This window comes from Pristiophorus japonicus, chromosome 5 (genome assembly GCF_044704955.1).
Source record: "Pristiophorus japonicus isolate sPriJap1 chromosome 5, sPriJap1.hap1, whole genome shotgun sequence".
NCBI lineage: Eukaryota > Metazoa > Chordata > Chondrichthyes > Pristiophoridae > Pristiophorus > Pristiophorus japonicus.
Window position 1 is genome coordinate 259,404,621 of NC_091981.1, and position 19,306 is coordinate 259,423,926.

General features: G+C 44.4%; 1 long non-coding RNA gene across 1 annotated transcript in view; it reads left to right on the plus strand.

Annotated features, from left to right (window-relative positions):
- The window catches only part of LOC139263999 (uncharacterized), a 130,481-nt gene extending 117,824 nt beyond the window's left edge, over positions 1–12,657 (plus strand). The window contains exons 2-3 of the long non-coding RNA XR_011593270.1: positions 7,196–7,332; positions 11,849–12,657. This is a non-coding gene — a long non-coding RNA (uncharacterized lncRNA). The remainder of the gene's footprint in view (positions 1–7,195; positions 7,333–11,848) is intronic.
- The last annotated feature ends 6,649 nt before the right edge of the window (positions 12,658–19,306 follow it).

The following is a 19,306-nucleotide window of genomic DNA, read 5'->3' on the forward strand; positions in this document are numbered from 1 at the left end:
GGGTTGTGTTAGAGCTGGAGACCAAGAGTCTCCTCAGGCTGGTATATTTTGGTTGCCAGCAGATGGTATAGCATTCTGTACTGTACACAATCTTACACTTAAAACCCACTGCTCGATTTATGAGGATAAAATACAAATTAGATCAACCTGTTTGAAGGAAATGGATATGTCCTGGGTTCAAATGAAGGGTCTGTTTTTTTAAAAATAATGTATGAGGAGAACCAATAATAAAAAAAAACATGGCATAAGTTGGAACTCTAAAATAAAAACACAAAATGCTGGAAATGCACAGTCCATTAGCACGGGGAAAGAGAAAACAGAAGTTAATATTCTAACTGTAACCTTTTTGCAGAATTGAAAGTTTTGCCACATCTCAAAATCCTTCATGCAATTAATGGCGAAATAGGGAAAAAATTCAGTTTCCCCAGTATCATTGCTCTCCACACATGCATGTTTTAAAATCCATTTACACCTGTGCTCTGTATAGTAGTGCTGCTTATTACCTGAGCAACCTTTTCACTTTCCTTGTTGGGGAAATGACCCATTGTACACTTTTGAAAGTTGTTGAAGAATTATGCACCCTATTGTAAATTAAAAATGTTTTCACAGAATTATTATTTTTGCTAAAATTATGCATTGTGTATATTTCAAATACTTTGGTTAAGAAGTTTTTTGTTTTTTTCCTTATAACCTTGCTTTACAACCTTAATCGTGGACTTTAAAAAAACTGAATACGTTGCTGTTTTTGTAAGTGTGCAAGATATTGTCTTGTTTGCATAATAGAAAGTATCACCTTTGGGTCCTCTGGCTTTTAAAAAAAAAATGAATTGTCAGTTTTTATAGGCCACCAAAATTCTGTTCTACATCACCTAGACGTGAAATTTTCTTTAAAATTTACGACGGCAGTTAAATAACTGAACATGCCTCATTTGTAGCGGGTTGTTGTACTACTTGTGTAGTTCATTATGTACGGCATTGTTGCCAAAACCTTCAATTAACCTTCAATTGGCGGAGAGCGGTGAGAGATTGTGGCAGAGGCGCAACAGATGAGGGTACGGGGCCCAGAAGAGCCGAGGGCCCAGCAGCAGCATGGGTCAGCCCACACTGTGATATGTATGCACACTAGGTCGTGCAGCAGAGCAGGTCTCCAGTCGTCTTGGGTAATCCTTGCCTCTGGACCAAGACCTAGCTCTGTCAAGCCCATGTGGTGGCTGGTGTGCAACGGTCACCACACATTAAAAAAAAATAATTCACGCACAGGCATTTTCCTCCCCCTCAATTGGAGTTCAGGACTGGAACATCGAGTCCTTCATCGAAATACCTGTGAACTTGTGGAAGCAAGTCATCCTCATTCAAGGGACCACCTATGATGATGATACACAATTGCCAAGCGATGATCTGTTGTTTTTAAGTTAAGACTTGAAGCTTGTTTATGTACTTTATGTATACTGCTAAGGTAGGGATTGAAGTTAGCTTAACAGAACTGCTTGCAAAGATAAGTAAAAGATAATCTCGGAATGGAGTAGTTTGCTAGGTCATAAAGAGAGGTAACGACCGATTGAAGTGAGACAGCTCGGGCTTTGGTCCTCATGGTTGAGATGGTACAGGGCAAGGCCTTATTTTAATTGTACCCAAGAGGATAGGGATCAGGGAGATAAGACACAAATTCGAATGAAGGAACCCTGAGAAAGTATAAACAGGAAAGACATGTGAACAAGATCATTTGTTTCTAAGTTAAGACTTGAACCTTGTTTATCTATTTTATGTATTGATTCAAGAATTGAGACAAAGAACTCGGCGCCCCATTGGGTACTGAGTTTTTAGGGGAAACTCTAAAGGCCAAAAGGTCTTGTCAATATCCTATTTCAGACCCACCACTATAAAGAGAATAAAAGTCACCTCCTGAGGACTTGTCCTCACAGACAGTGACGGTGATAACTATACAGAAGTTGGGCTGATCCAACTCTCTTCGAGAGTGTTCCCATGCTTACCGAATAAAGCTCCAGACAGAAGGAAGAGAGACCACTAAGAGAACTGCTCACCTGCGCCAACCATCTGTCTGATCGGATCGGTATCAGCGACTTGTCATGGTCATATGTTTTTGCTGTATAATTACATAGAAACATAGAAAATAGGTGTAGGAGTAGGCCCTTCGAGCCTGCACCACCATTCAAATCAATCATGGCTGATCAAACCCTCAGTACCCCTTTCCTGCTTTCTCTCCATACCCTTTAATCCCCTTACCCTTAAGGGCCATATCTAACTCCCTCTTGAATATATCCAATGAACTGGCATCAACAAATCTCGGCGGCAGGGAATTCCACAGGTTAACAACTCTCTGAGTGAAGAAGTTTCTCCTCATCTCAGTCCTAAATGGCCGACCTCTTATCGTAAGATTGTGTCCCCTGGTTCTGGACTTCCCCAACATCGGGAACAATCTACCCGCATCTAACCTGTCCCGTCCCGTCAAAATCTTGTATGTTTCTATGAGATCCCCTCTCATCCTTCTAAACTCCAATATATAAAGGCCCAGTTGATCCAGTCTCTCCTCATATGTAAGTCCAGCAATCCTGGAAATCAGTCTGGTGAACCTTCGCTGCACTCGCTCAATAGCAAGAATGTCCTTCCTCAGAATAGGAGACCAAAACTGAACACAATATTCCAGGTAAAGCCTCACAAAGGCCCTGTACAACTGCAGTAAGACCTCCCTGCTCCAACACGCAAATCCCCGAGCTATGAAGGCCAACATACCATTTGCCTTCTTTATCGCCTGCTTTACCTGTATGCCAACTATCAATGACTGATGAACCATGACACCCAGGTCTCATTGCACCTCACCTTTTCCTTATCTGCCACCATTCAGATAATATTCTGTCTTTGCGTTTTTGCCCCCAAAGTGGATAACCTCACATTTATCCACATTATACTGCATCTGCCATGCATTTGCCCACTCACCTAACCTGTCCAAGTCAACCTGCAGCCTCTCAGCGTCCCCCTCACAGATCACACCGCCGCCCAGTTTAGTGTCATCTGCAAACTTGGAGATATTACACTCAATTCCTTCATCCAAATCATTGATGTATATTGTAAAGAGCTGGGGTCCCAGCGCTGAGCCCTGCGGCACTCCACTAGTAACTGCCTGCCATTCTGAAAAGGACCAATTTATCCCGACTCTCTGCCTCCTGTCTGCCAACCAGTTCTCTAGCTACGTCAGTATATTACCCTAAATAGCATGTGCTTTGATTTTGCACACCAATCTCTTGTGTGGAATCTTGTCAAAAGCCTTTTGAAAGTCCAAATACACCACATCCACTGGTTCTCCCTTGTCCACTTCCTCAAAAAATTCCAGAAGATTTACAGAAGAATATAAGAACATAGGGATTAGGAACAGGAGCAGGCCATCTAGCCCCTCGAGCCTGCTCCGCCATTCAAAAAAATCATGGCTGATCTGGCCGTGGACTCAGCTCCACTTACCCGCCCTCTCCCCATAACCCTTAATTCCCTCATTGGTTAAAAATCTATCTATCTGTGACTTGAATACATTCAATGAGCTAGCCTCAACTGCTTCCTTGGGCAGAGAATTCCACAGATTCACAAGCCTCTGGGAGAAGAAATTCCTTTTCAACTCGGTTTTAAAATGGCTCCCCCATATTTTGAGGCTGTGCCCCCTAGTTTTAGTCTCCCCGACCAGTGGAAACAACCTCTCTGCCTCTATCTTGTCTATCCCTTTCATGATTTGAAATGTTTCTATAAGATCACCCCTCATCCTTCTGAACTCCAACGAGTAAAGACCCAGTCTACTCAAGCTATCATCATAAGGTAACCCCTTCATCTCCGGTATCAGCCTAGTGAATCGTCTCTGTACCCGCTCCAAGGCTAGTATATCCTTCCTTAAGTAAGGTGACCAAAACTGCACGCGGTACTCAAGGTGCGGCCTCACCAATACCCTGTACAGTTGCAGCAGGACCTCCCTGCTTTTGTACTCCATCCCTCTCGCAATGAAGGCCAACATTCCATTTGCCTTCCTGATTACCTGCTGCACCTGCAAACTAACTTTTTGGAATTCATGCACAAGGACCCCCAGGTCCCTCTGCACCGCAGCATGTTGTAATTTCTCCCCATTCAAATAATATTCCCTTTCACTGTGTTTTTTTCCAAGGTGGATGATCTCATTTTCCGACATTGTATTCCATCTGCCAAACCTTAGCCCATTTGCTTAACCTATCTAAATCTCTTTGCAGCCTCTCTGTGTCCTCTGCACAACCCGCTTTCCCACTAATCTTTGTGCCATCTGCAAATTTTGTTGCACTACACTCTGTCCCCTCTTCCAGGTCATCTATGTATATTGCAAACAGTTGTGGACCCAGCACCTATCCCTGTGGCACACCACTAACCACTGATTTCCAACCCGAAAAGGACCCATTTATCCCGACTCTCTGCTTTCTGTTAGCCAGCCAATTTTCTATCCATGCTAATACATTTCCTCTGACTCCGCGTACCTTTATCTTCTGCAGTAACCTTTTGTGTGGCACCTTATCGAATGCCTTTTGGAAATCTAAATACACCACATCCATCGGTACACCTCTATCCACCATGCTCGTTATATCCTCAAAGAATTCCAGTAAATTCGTTGAGCATGATTTCGCCTTCATGAATCCATGTTGCGTCTGCTGGATTGCACTATTCCTATCTAGATGTCCCGCTATTTCTTCCTTAATGATAGCTTCAAGCATTTTCCCCACTACAGATGTAAATTTGTCAAGCATGATTTCCCCTTCATAAATCCATGCTGACTTGGACCAATCCTGTCACTGCTTTCCAAATGCGCTGCTATTTCATCCTTAATAATTGATTCCAACATTTTCCCCACCACTGATGTCAGGCTAACCGGTCTATAATTACCCGCTTTCTCTCTATCTCCGTTTTAAAAAGTGGTGTTACATTAGCTACCCTCCAGTCCATAGGAACTGATCCAGAGTCGACAGTCTGTTGGAAAATAATCACCAATGCATCCACTATTTCTGGGGCCACTTCCTTAAGTACTCTGGGATGCAGACTATCAGGCCCTGGGGATTTATTGGCCTTCAATCCCATCAATTTCCCTAACACAATTTCCTGCCTAATAAGGATATCCTTCAGTTCCTCCTTCTCATGAGACCCTCGCTCCCCTAGTACTTCTGGAAGGTTATTTGTGTCTTCCCTCATGAGGACAGAACCAAAGTATTTGTTCAATTGGTCTGCCATTTCTTTGTTCCCCATTATAAATTCACCTGAATCTGACTGCAAGGGACCTACGTTTGTCTTCACTAATCTTTTTCTCTTCACATATTTATAGAAGCTTTTGCAGTCAGTTTTTATGTTCCCGCCAAGCTTCTTCTCGTACTCTATTTCCCCCCTCCAAATTAAATCCTTTGTCCTCCTCTGCTGAATTCTAAATTTCTCCCAGTCCTCAGGTTTGCTGCTTTTTTTGGCTAATTTATATGGCTCTTACTTGGATTTAACACTATCCTTAATTTCCTTTGTTAGCCACGGTTGAGCCACCTTCCCTGTTTTATTTTTACTCCAGACAGGGATGTACAATTGCTGAAGTTCATCCATGTGATCTTTAAATGTTTGCCATTGTCTATCCACCGTCAACCCTTTAAGTATCATTTGCCAGTCAACTCTAGCCAATTCACGCCTCAAACCATCGAAGTTACCTTTCCTTAAGTTCAGGACCCTAGTTTCTGAATTAACTGGATTAACATTGGGAAGAATGTTCCCAATGTTGGGGAAGTCCAGAACCAGGGGTCACAGTCTAAGGATAAGGGGTAAGCCATTTAGGACCGAGATGAGGAGAAACTTCTTTACCCAGAGGGTGGTGAACCTGTGGAATTCTCTACCACAGAAAGTTGTTGAGGCCAATTCACTAAATATATTCAAAAGGGAGTTAGATGAAGTCCTTAATACTAGGGGGATCAAGGGTTATGGCGAGAAAGCAGGAAGGGGGTACTGAATTTGCATGTTCAGCCATGAACTCATTGAATGGCGGTGCAGGCTAGAAGGGCCGAATGGCCTACTCCTGCACCTATTTTCTATGTTTCTATGTAACTGTGTCACTCTCCATCCTAATAAAGCATTCAACCATGTTATGGTCACTCTTCCCCAAGGGGTCTCACACAACAAGATTGTTAATTAGTCCTTTCTCATTACACATCACCCAGTCTAGGATGGCCAGCACCCTGGTTGGTTCCTCATTATATTGGTCTAGAAAACCATCCCTAATACACTCCAGGAAATCCTCCTCCACCGCATTGCTACCAGTTTGGCTACCCAATCAATATGTAGATTAAAGTCACCCATGATAACTGCTGTACCTTTATTGCATGCATCCCTAATTTATTGTTTGATGCTGTCCCCAACCTCACGACTACTGTTTGGTAGTCTGTACACAACTCCCACTAATGTTTTTTGCCCTTTGGTATTCCGCTGCTCCACCCATACTGATTCCACATCATCCAAGCTAATGTCCTTCTTACTATTGCATGAATTTCCTCTTTAACCAGCAATGCCACCCTGCATCCTTTTCCTATCTGTCTATCCTTCCTAAATGTTGAATACCCCTGGATGTTGAGTTCCCAGCCTCGGTCACCCTGGAGCCATGTCTCCATGATGCCAATTACACCATGCCCGTTAACTGCTATCGGCGCAGTTAATTCATCCACCTTATTCCAAATACTCCTCTCATTGAGGACAGAGCCTTCAAGCTTGTCTTTCTAACACACTCTGCCCCTTTAAAATTTTGCAGAATGTGGCCCTTTTTGTTTTTTGTCTTAGGTTTCTCTGCCCTCCACTTTTACTTTTCTTCTTTCTATCTTTTGCTTCTGCCCCCATTCTTCTTCCCTCTGTCTCACTGCATAGGTTCCCATCCCCCTGCTATATTCGTTTAACTTCTCCCCAACAGTGTTATCTTCCATCTTAAACTCTGATTAAACATAATATACACACCATATTGGTTTGCACTCGAACCTGATTATTTAAAGTGACCAGAGCGAGCAGGAAACTGGTTATTTCTAACAAAAGTCCAGTGGCCACTTGTGCACATCTTGACTTCACTTGGTGTCCTTAGTGGACTAGCCGCTCTCTCTGGTCATCCTCATTCGAGGGACCACCTGTTATGATGTTAATGATGACTCTGGTTTCTATTCATCCTTAGAAAGCATACAGAGTAGGTGTACCAGGATGTTACCAGGGATGAAGGACTTCAGTTATACGGAGAAGTTAGAAAAGTTTGGACTGTTCTCCTTGGAACAAAGAAGATTAAGTGGTGACCTAATGGAGGTTTTCATGATGGTGAGAGGTTTTGATCGAGTAGATCGAGAAAGACTATTCCCTCTGGTCATTGGATCAATAACCAGAGGTCAAAGATTTAAAACCATTGGAAAAATGTCGAGAGGGGAGATGAGGAGAAATGTTTTCACTCAGAGAGTTGTTGGGATCTGGAGCATTCTACCTGAAAAGATGGTGTAAGCTGAATCCACAAATAGGCCGGCATTCTGAGGAGGATGCGGGGGTGCTTCAAGGTGGTCGGGAAACCTGAGAGAATGGGTTTCCCGCGGGCCCTGCTGACTTTAACGGAAGGGCCTGATTTGCATGTGAGGCCTCGATTTCTCACCTGCAGCCAACCAGAATGAGAGGCACAAGCAGCTTGGTCGGCTTCAGCATTATCACTGGGGTTGTGGAGGCCGGGTTGGGGAAGTGATTGGAGGCCTCATGAAGGGGTCTCCGATCGTCCAGTGTGGGTTAGGTAGCGTCATAGAAACATAGAAACATGGAAAATAGGTGCAGGAGTAGGCAATTCGGCCCTTCGAGCCTGCACCGCCATTCAATGAGTTCATGGCTGAACATGCAACTTCAGTATCCCATTCCTGCTTTCTCACCATACCCCTTGATCCCCCGAGTAGTAAGGACTACATCTAACTCCTTTTTGAATATATTTAGTGAATTGGCCTCAACAACTTTCTGTGGTAGAGAATTCCACAGGTTCACCACTCTCTGAGTGAAGAAGTTTCTCCTCATCTCGGACCTAAATGGCTTACCCCTTATCCTTAGACTGTGACCCCTGGTTCTGGACTTCCCCAACATTGGAAACATTCTTCCTGCATCTAACCTGTTTAAACCCGTCAGAATTTTAAACGTGTCTATGAGATCCCCTCTCATTCTTCTGAACTCCAGTGAATACAAGCCCAGTTGATCCAGTCTTTCTTGATATGTCAGTTCCGCCATCCGGGAATCAGTCTGGTGAACCTTCGCTGCACTCCCTCAATAGCAAGAATGTCCTTCCTCAAGTTAGGACACCAAAACTGTACACAATACTCCAGGTGTGGCCTCACCAATGCCCTGTACAACTGTAGCAATACCTCCCTGCCCCTGTACTCAAATCCCCTCGCTATGAAGGCCAACATGCTATTTGCTTTCTTAACCGCCTGCTCTACCTGCATACCAACCTTCAATGACTGATGTACCATGACACCCAGGTCTCATTGCACCTCCCCTTTTCCTAATCTGTCACCATTCAGATAATAGTCTATCTCTCTGTTTTTACCACCAAAGTGGATAACCTCACATTTATCCACATTATACTTCATCTGCCATGCATTTGCCCACTCACCTAACCTATCCAAGTCACTCTGCAGCCTCATAGCATCCTCCTCGCAGCTCACACTGCCACCCAACATAGTGTCATCCGCAAATTTGGAGATACTACATCTAATCCCCTCGTCCAAATCATTAATGTACAATGTAAACAGCATGGGCCCCAGCACAGAACCTTACGGTACCCCACTAGTCACTGCCTGCCATTCTGAAAAGCACCCATTTACTCCTACTCTTTGCTTCCTGTCTGACAACCAGTTCTCAATCCACATCAGCACACTACCCGCAATCTCATGTGCTTTAACTTTGCACATTAATCTCTTGTATGGGACCTTGTCGAAAGCCTTCTGAAAGTCCAAATACACCATATCAACTGGTTCTCCCTTGTCCACTCTACTGGAAACATCCTCAAAAAATTCCAGAAGATTTGTCAAGCATGATTTCCCTTTCACAAATCCATGCTGACTTGGACCTATCATATCACCTCTTTCCAAATGCGCTGCTATGACATCTTTAATAATTGATTCCATCATTTTACCCACTACTGATGTCAGGCTGCCCGGTCTATAATTCCCTGTTTTCTCTCTCCCTCCTTTTTTAAAAAATGGGGTTACATTGGCTACCCTGCACTTGATAGGAACTGATCCAGAGTCTATGGAATGTTGGAAAATGACTGTCAATGCATCCACTATTTCCAAGACCACCTCCTTAAGTACTCTGGGATGCAGTTCATCAGGCCCTGGGGATTTATCGGCCTTCAATCTCATCAATTTCCCCAACACAATTTCCCGACTAATAAGGATTTCCCTCAGTTCCTCCTTCTTACGAGACCCTCTGACCCCTTTTATATCCGGAAGGTTGTTTGTGTCCTCCTTAGTGAATACCGAACCAAAGTACTTGTTCAATTGGTCTGCCATTTCTTTGTTCCCCATTATGACTTCGCCTGATTCTGACTGCAGGGGACCTATGTTTGTCTTTACATATCTATAGAAACTTTTGCAGTCCGCCTTAATGTTCCCTGCAAGCTTCCTCTCGTACTCTATTTTCCCTGCCCTAATCAAACCCTTTGTCCTCCTCTGCTTAGTTCTAAATTTCTCCCAGTCCCCAGGTTCACTGCTATTTCTGGCCAATTTGTATGCCACTTCCTTGGCCTTAATACTATCCCTGATTTCCCTTGATAGCCACAGTTGAGCCACCTTCCCTTTTTTATTTTTACGCCAGAGAGGGATGTACAATTGTTGTAGTTCATCCATGCGGTCTCTAAATGTCTGCCATTGCCCATCCACAGTCAACCCCTTAAGTATCATTCGCCAATCTATCCTAGCCAATTCACGCCTCATACCTTCAAAGTTACCCTTCTTTAAGTTCTGGACCATGGTCTCTGAATTAACTGTTTCATTCTCCATCCTAATGTAAAATTCTACCATATTATGGTCACTTTCCCCAAGGGGCCTCGCACAACGAGATTGCTCATTAATCCTCTCTCATTACACAACACCCAGTCTAAGATGGCCTTCCCCCTTGTTGGTTCCTCGAAATATTGGTCTAGAAAACCATCCCTTATGCACTCCAGGAAATCCTCCTCCACCGTATTGCTTCCAGTTTGGTTAGCCCAATCTTTCTGCATATTAAAGTCACCCATTATAACTGCTGCACCTTTATTGCACGCACCCCTAATTTCCTGTTTGATGCCCTCCCCAACATCACTACTACTGTTTGGACGTCTGTACACAACTCCCACTAACGTTTTTTGCCCTTTGGTGTTCTGCAGCTCTAACCATATAGATTCCACATCATCCAAGCTAATGTCCTTCCTAACGATTGCATTAATCTCCTCTTTAACCAGCAATGCTACCCCACCTCCTTTCCCTTTTATTCTATCCTTCTTGAATGTTGAATACCCATGGATGTTGAGTTCCCAGCCCTGATCATCCTGGAGCCACGTCTCCATAATCCCAATCACATCATATCCGTTAACATCTATTTGCACAGTTAATTCATCCACCTTATTACGGATACTCCTTGCATTAAGACACAAAGCCTTCAGGCTTGTTTTTTTAACACACTTTGTCCTTTTTGAATTATGATGTAGTGTGGCCCTTTTTGTTTCTTGCCTTTGTTTACTCGGCCTTCCACTATTGCTTTTTACCTTTCTACCATCTGTTTCTGACTCCATATTACTTTGCCCTATCTTGCTGCATAGGTTCCCATCCCCCTGCCATATTAGTTTAAACACTCCCGAACTGCATTAGCAAATGTTACCCCTAGGACATCAGTTCCAGTCCTGCCCAAGTGCAGACCGTCCCTTTTGTACAGGTCCCATTTCCCCCAGAACTGGTTCCAATGTCCCAGTTATTTGAATCCCTCCCTCTTGCACCACTGCTCAAGCCATGTATTTATTCTAACTCTCCTGCTCCCTCTACTCTGATTAGCACGTGGCACTGGATCCCTGGATCCAGGAGGTAGCTATAAAGCCACTTGCCTCCTGGATCCAGCAGTCCCCGTCTTGCTTGAACTGTGTGAAACCCGGCCCACATGCAGTTAAAAACAAAATGGAAGTTAAAGAAAGAGGCTTCCAGCCTCATTATATTATTTAAATTGACGTTCTGCCTCCTGGGAGTGGATTGGTCACCCGCTCCTGTCCTGCTTCCTCTCCTGTCTCCGTTAAAACCGGAAGTGGGTGGGTTGGAGGTGGGATCAGGCTGGGAATCCCATTTTTAACAATTTAGCTATCCCCATGCTCCAAACCCACCCGTTTTTTTTTTTTAAGTTAAAATTCCCCCCATAATTTAAAAAGGTACTTGAGGATGAGTAACTTACAGGGTTATGGAAAAAAGTGAGGGTGCGGAAATAAGCACGACAGCTCTTTCAAAATACCAGCACAGGCCTAACAGGCCAAATGGCCTCCTTCTGAGCAGCAGCTTTCCATATTCCATATGTGCTGGGCCGTGGGCTCTTGCTATCTTTCTCATATTCACTATGAGAGAAAATGAGAGGATGCTATTAGGAGGTAAGGCTATCCCAACATTCATTAAGTGAGAGCTGTGTGAAAATCTATAGTATGATGGATCTGTCCATCCAGTCTTTTTCTTTTCATTGCTTTGAGCAAGTACCTGGCCCCCACCTAGCATTTGCCCATGATGGCATGATCGAATTCATGAACTCAGCTGCCACAAACCATTGTCTCATCACTGTATATTGCAATGTGTTTCAGCATTTCTGAGAACAGCCCTCAAGCAAGACGCTGCTGAGTTATTACAGCCCGCGGCAAGAAAAGTAGTGAATAACACTGCCCTACTCAAGCTGGAGACCAGTGAGGGGAGGACTTTACTGTTGAGCCAGAGGTTACTTACTAAACTCAGTGAAGATTGCTGAAAAATGTTTGTTTTCAAATAAATGCTTGACAAAATTAAAACTGATACCTCATTGTTTTCGATTTTGCAACTCATATGTTATAGTGCAGGTTTATTAGCAAGAATTCCTCAGGTTTTCCTTCCTTATTTGCCTTCATAGGTCTAAGTATCATCGGCAGGTGTTCCTTAAACCCACTATCACGACTGCCCACTTGAACAATTTCGGAGACGATTCCTTCCTTGGAATGTTCCTTTGCTGGGGTCAAACTGAAACTTGGCGAATGTCACTCATGGGCATGCCACATTCTTCTAGGCCATATGCAGATTGGCAATTGGCATCAGCGTTAAAATAAGTAGAGGAATCTATGGCTTGCCATACACCTGGAGAGGAATAGAGCAGGTGCTAGCACCATTTGTTTTCAGTTTGCAATTACCCTGTACATGGTAAAATGAAATGAAACTGCTTGTTAGAAGCATATACTTAGTAGGCAATAGTTAATAACTCAAGAAAGATGAATCATTATTAATGTGCAGGGGCTGTATTAAAATAGGAGGATATTCATAGAACTTTTTAGATTGGATTGTCTCGCTGCAACCTATACTTTTAATTATGTAAAGCCTACTTGATATTAATCAATGTATAAACAATTTATGCCCAGAAACCCTATTCTTAAAAGCCAATATTCTGTCTGTATAAATACTGAAATAAATCAGGCTGAACCTGATGATAATGGACGTGTTTTGTGCTTTTTTTGAAATATAGATAAACCTAAGGGTTGATTTATATAAAACGTCAAAATGAAATACTTTGCTTATGATTAATAACAACAGCAATGTATTAATTCTGATGAAAGCATCTGTACCCAGAATCTTGATTACCAAACTACCATGTATCTAATTCTTTACTGAAATACAGCCTGCAGCACAGTGTCATGTTTACCACTCAGGAAATAATGTATGAGTAGGTGCACTTTCTGCTTCATTTAAGAGCTAGTTGTTAAAGCAAACTGCAAGTATGCAGTGATGGAATTTAGGGTGTGGGGTAAAAAGCACTATGGTTATCCAGTACACTGCGGAGGCCGGCAAGATGTTTGTTGGCAGTTTAATTGTTCGAAACCTGAACCGATACCTTATTCTACACGTGCTTGTTGATTAGTAAGATGCTGTGACACGGCCAACGGTTTGAAATAGTTTTCTGCTGAAGTACTGTGGAAAGCAGTTGGAGTTATGAGGTTTTGGGTCTAGTGAAAATGAAGTTGGTCTCAGTCCACTTAACATAAGCCAATGGACAGAGGCCCAGAAATTCCTGCGGAGGAGCTTCAGATCTTGGGTGGAGTGGAATTTCTGCCAGGTCACTGCTGATGTCGGAAATGCCAGGGTCATTTAGATGTTTCTGCAGTACCCCACCTGGGGGGCTCTCCCGACCGGGGGCAGAGTGGGGGGGAGGGAGGAACCTTGCCACAGCATCTGCAGGCACAAAGGTGGGTTGGTTGAAAAAATTGAAGAACCTCCCTGGTGTCTTTTTCTGCCAATTTCAATAATGCAATCCTGTGGCCTATTGCATTCCAGGAAATGGCCTTTCGGTGCAGAAATTCCCCCTTCACACTCCCACAGCTGGATGTCAGGGGCTCACAGACATCTCTGGCATCCAACACGGGGAAAAGTATGTCATTGTATTGCACCCACCCATCTCCAACGGGACTGAAAAGGGGCAGAAGCTTGGTGAACTTGGATTCCAGCCCAAATTCCTGAACACCTCAGTTGGCTGACCTCCACTCAATTGCCTGAATCGGTCCCAGGAATTTCAAGGCCAGACAATGGCAACTGAAGCATTAGATTCAATCACATGAGTGAACACTGGTTAATAGAGATTACTGACGTGAATAAGGCAGACAATATCTCACCCACCAGCCCCCCGCCCTCCTCATTTTCATCAGGTGAGAAATGGATGACCGCCAGTTGAACCTTCTAGGCTGGAATAATGGTGCAAGCTTCCAGGAAATTCTGGGCCATTTTCTTTCACAGTTTCATGCATCTGGCATGTTTGAAAGGGTGGTTTCAGTCCTGTTGTCTCATTGGTGGATAAATCATAAATCAGCAACTAACGATGTCTGCATATGACTAGACACATGGGAGCCGAAATTTCCCTCCGCCCAAAATGGGGTGCACACACCCTGTTTCAATGCTTTTTACCGAAGCTGCAGTTGAGGTTGCCTCTTGAGCAAAATTCTGCTCTTTGTTGTTTTTTTTTATTCGGACCCGGATGTCGTTTTTAATGGAGGCGGTGACGACCCCTGAGGGGCGGAAGTTGGGTGCGGTGCGAAGTGGAAGCCGCGATGATGTCATCACGGTGCCGCGTCACCATGGCTCTTCCCTTCACTTAAAGGGGAGAGCCTGCATGATTGCAAAACTTTGATTCACTGGGCCACCAGGGAGGGTTTCGGCCGGGTCAGCAGCCTGGCACCCAAGAGGGAGTGCCAGGCTGCCTGTTGGCAACCCAGCCGAACCCGGGGGCATAATTGTCGGGCCAACGTGGCAGTCGGCTGACAAAAAAAAACATGGCAGCAGCGGCAGTGTGCCCTCCCCTTTAAGGGATGCCGCACCGCCATTGCAGAAGGCCACAGTCTCACTGGACCACCGGGAAAAAACAGGTTTTGGCACTGCCGGGTGGGCCGAAGATTTTGGGAGCGGAATGTCGTGATCAGGGGGTTAGAGCTGCGGTGCACACGGTGATGACGCACCTACCACCAATCGACAGCAGCGGAGTGGTAGAGCGGGGATCGGGGCACCGCCGGGAAACCTCAGAAGGCAATTGGGCTATCAGCGGCCATTCCACAAAAAGTTGGCGGCAACTCCAGTCCGCAGCATGGCCGTCGATTTGCGGTGGTAACAGGCCTTAAGAAAAGGGGCAATTTCGGCCCATGTGTTTAGAAGATTATGGCGGCAAAATTGGAACCTGCCATTAGCACAGTATCTTCAACGAAAACGAAAATTGGACATGGTGTAAAACAAGCTCCTGATCTGTTTTTGTCTATTTGCGCGCTATTGGCACATACCAGTCTCACCCACTATGACCCGACTGTCTCTCTCTCCCGCCAGGGTCTGGACGTTGATGGGTGGCATGCACTCAGAGTCTACTCAAGCTGACAAATTCAGATCTGGACAGTGGCCCATATATGACCCTGGCATAGGACCATCCTGGCACCGTCCCTGCACCCACAGTGGAAGACACAAATCCTGGGGCAAAGGCATTGGCCTCTGGCTGTGTGGTCTTCTTGCTACTGGCCAAAAGCAGATCTTCTCGGTGCTGCAGAAAAAGAACATACTGACCTTCTGTTGGGTTCCAACAGGTGGCACCCAGGTCATTTAAACCATCTGATTTGAGCAGGGTTGGGTGCAAGGCCAAACACCTGCTTCATCTGGCCGCCCTTTCTAATAGTCATCTAGCCACTGTTCCTGGAGGGAAATAAAGTAGAGCGTGCTGTTCAGCCTCTCCTGTACATTTGCATGGCTCACTCTGGAGCAGGTACAAACATTCCGTGTTGCTCTGGGGGTTGCCATGGAAAACACCTGAGGAAAATAAAGGGGTGGAGTCCCAGGATAACAAGTTTCCACCCCTTTTTACCCTCTCTTTTGTGCCTTGGAACTGAGTATTCCCTGTGTACAAAGGACAGGTTAATCTCCCCCTATATGTGGCCACTTTTACACGGCTAAGCTTTGACCCTCCTGATTTAAAGTGTGATGTGTAACCTTTCTGTTGCACGTTACATTGCCAATTGATATCATATTTGCAAGCCCTCTTAATCCTTCTGAGTTGTATTAGTATACACAACTATATTAGTATATAGTATATTGAATTAGCATTAGTGCCAGCTGGGGCTCAGTGGGTAGCACTCTCTAGGTGGGAGGGGCTAGGAGTGAGCAGGTGCTGCTGTTTACTGCAGGAGTTGGAGTGAGTGTGTAAAAAGTTGGTGGTAGTTTTTTGAGGTGTTTTTTTTAAATTTTAGGGCCTTTTTGGCCCATAAACATCAGACAGGAGGCTGCTGAGGGCAGCTTTGACCCTCTCGAGTGCTGGGCCCCTCAGAGGACAATGCTCCCAGTGTGAATTTAACCAAGGGAGAGAATGTCGTGAGAAGGGAGAATAAAAGGCCCAAAGATTTGGACCGGGACCCCAGGAGGTTTGGAAAAGAAAACAGGGTGGTGGTTCACTGCCTGGATAAGGAGATGCAAGCTTGGGATATCATACAGGCAGCACACGAGGACAGCGGTGAGAGAAGTTGCTTTGCTTGCTGACCAACGCCGAATATTGGATTCGAGGTGACAGTCAGTGGCCGAGAGGAGGTGGAAAGATTTTTACTGAGCCTGAAGATTGGTGAGAAGTACTTGGATGTATCTTTGCTGCATTCCGAAGAGGTGGTAGTTTCATTCTTAAACCTGTTGAGGACGACGTGCTGACAAAAAAGTTGGAGTCGTGGGACATTAAAACTTTGCTCAGTAATAAAGAGGAGATACAGGAGCAGAGGCAGCTGCGGGGTACGTGTAAGTACTCCAAAGAGAGATGGGGAGTTGTACATCTTGGGGAGCAGGAGGGGGCAAGACCAGGAGAGGGTGCAAAAGGCAGGAGCCTTAAAGGGGCGGCCAGACGGGAAAGGGGAAACAAAGTCGCCAAAAAGGCGCAAGATGGGTGGAGACACGCCATTGTCCCAGAGAGAGAAGAAATGGGGAGCAAGGGTCAGCGGTGGAGGTGAGGCCGAAGGGAGTGGCAATGTTGGAGAAACAATGTTAGCAGGAGGACTCTCTAAGGGAGATTCAGTATCTGACGGGGAACAGGGACGGGAGATTACAGAAGAGCTGGAGAGTGAGGAGTCAGAGGAGGAAGGAGATATGGAATTGGGGGGTGGGGGGCAGGGGGCATCATGTGGAAAGGGAAAGGTTAGTGAGGGGCAGAAGGAGAGAGAAGGGGCAGTTCCGCGGCCTAAATTTAATGTAAGGGAGAGGCTGAAACTGCAGGGAAAGTTCAAACAGGAGGTGAAAAAGAGCCGGAGGCTGCAGGAGAAAGCAACAGCAGCTCAAAAGGTTGGGAAGGAGCATGGGAGGTGGGAAGGACCAGAGATTTAATGAAGATGGGGGGATTATCAGGCGCAGCTCTTTTATTAGGAGCAATGATTACATTGGTCTCGATTAATGTGAATGGACTGGGGGGGGCCGGGGCCAAAGAAATTGCAGCAGTTGCTGTAGTGTTTTAAAGGCACTGACTTGTTGTGTCTGCAAGAAACCTTTTGGGATGAGAAGATCCTAGAAAGAGTTTGGAAGGCTTGGAAGGGAGAAGTGTTTGCAAGTTGCACAAAAAAATAATGACCGTAGAGGGGTGGCTGTTTTAGTGAGTTCGTCCATAAAATAGAATGTTGCATTGGTGGACAAGGACACTGAGGGGAGATTTTTATAGCTAAAGGTACAAATGGATCAACTGAATCGTGATCACTTTAATATCTATGCACCGAATGACCATTGCAAGTGTCGTGAGTTTTTTCGGTGGTTATTCACAGAAGTGGCAGAGGCAGAAAATCCTTGTATAGTGGGGGATTTTAATGTATTTTTTTATCTCAGATGGACATTTCAGCCCAGATGACCTCTAATTCCAGAGAGATGATTGTAAAAATGATGACAAATTTAAATTTGAGACACTTATGGAGGGATCGGAACCCCACAAAAAAGGAGTTCTCCAGAAGAGATTGTGTGAGTGATGCTTTAAAACAGAGCCGAATAGGTTTTGTGTTCATGTGCGAAGGGTTAAGTTCTGAGGTGATGGAGATTTATTATAAAAAAGTATTTTTTAGTGACCACTTGGCTTTGGTTCTTAAAATTAGGAACAGCAGAGTTAAAATCGGTCCAGGGGTGTAGATTTTAAACAATCAGTACCTGAAAGAAATTGCTTTTAACAAAGGGATTTTAAATATAATAGAGAATGTTTGGAAGGAACCTTTATTCTTGAAAGAAAAAAAAGAGTTTGATGGGACAATTTCAAATATGAGGTAAAAAATTTTTTGGTACGTTATGGGAAAGAAAGAGCAACAGCTAACCGGCGTCAAGAAGAGAATATAAACAGAAGGTTTACAGATATCTGTAAAGCAATTTGATGGAGGAGATAAGGGAGCAGAGACTAAGTGGAAGGTTTTAAAGGAAGAGTGGGAATTATTGCAAGCTGAAAAATGCAAGGGGGCCATTCTCTATGCAAAGGCTAAAGATGCATTGGAGGGAGAAAGATGCACTAGATATTTTCTAGAGCAAGAGAAGTTGCGACAAAGGTTATCATTAATTGGAGAGTTGAAGGTTGGGGAAAAGATTATTAATGAAAGTGGGGAGATTATGGAGGTGGCTAGTAGCTTTTAACAAGAGTTATATACAAATGAAGACATTTCCAATTAGCGATGGAGAAGGTTTGTGCTTTTATTGAAAAGGGATTAAAGGAGGATGAGAGAAGCATGTGTGACAAAGAAGTCGGATTAGAGGAAATAAAAGTAGCAATAAGTGGAATGACGGGGGGGCGGGGGGGAGAAAAGCCCAGGGTCTGATGGACTAAGTGCAGAATTTTATGAAGAATTTTTAGAGATTTTAAGTCAATTAGAGTTTTTTAAGGAGATTATAACTGAGGGAAGCCTGGCCTCATCTATGAGGAGAGGTATCATAAGCTTAGCTTATAAAAATAAAGGGGATAGAAGGGATCTGAATAATTGGAGGCCCATCACATTATTAAATGTGGATTATAAGATCTTGTTGAGGGTTATGGCAAATTGTATGAAGGAGGTGATGCCGCAGATAGTTTTGCCCTCTCCATCCTATGGAGTCATAGGCCGGGACATCGCTGACTCTGTGGTCTCAATCCGAGCTGCGATAGAATTCATGGAAGAGAGTGGGAGGGAAGCTTATGTGTTAAAGATGGATTAAGAGAAAGCCTTTGATAGAGTCTCTCATGAGTTATTGATGGTTTTGGAAGCATTTGGTTTGGGGTAAAATTTCATTGCGTGGATAAGGATTTTTTATTCAAACACATTTAGCTGTGTTAAGTATAATGGTTTTTTTATTCAAGTATTTTACAATACAGAGATCAGTGAGACAGGGTTGTCCCCTGTCCCCATTGTTGTACACATTGGTAGCAGAACCATTAGGTTACATGATGTGAAAGGAACAAGGCGTAGTCGGGATTGAGGTTCCGGTGTCGGTGATACACCAATATGCAGATGACACGACCTTAACGAGAGATGGGGAGTCAGTGAGGAAAGCTATGGGAGTAGTGGAGGAGTATTGTAGAGCTTCAGGAG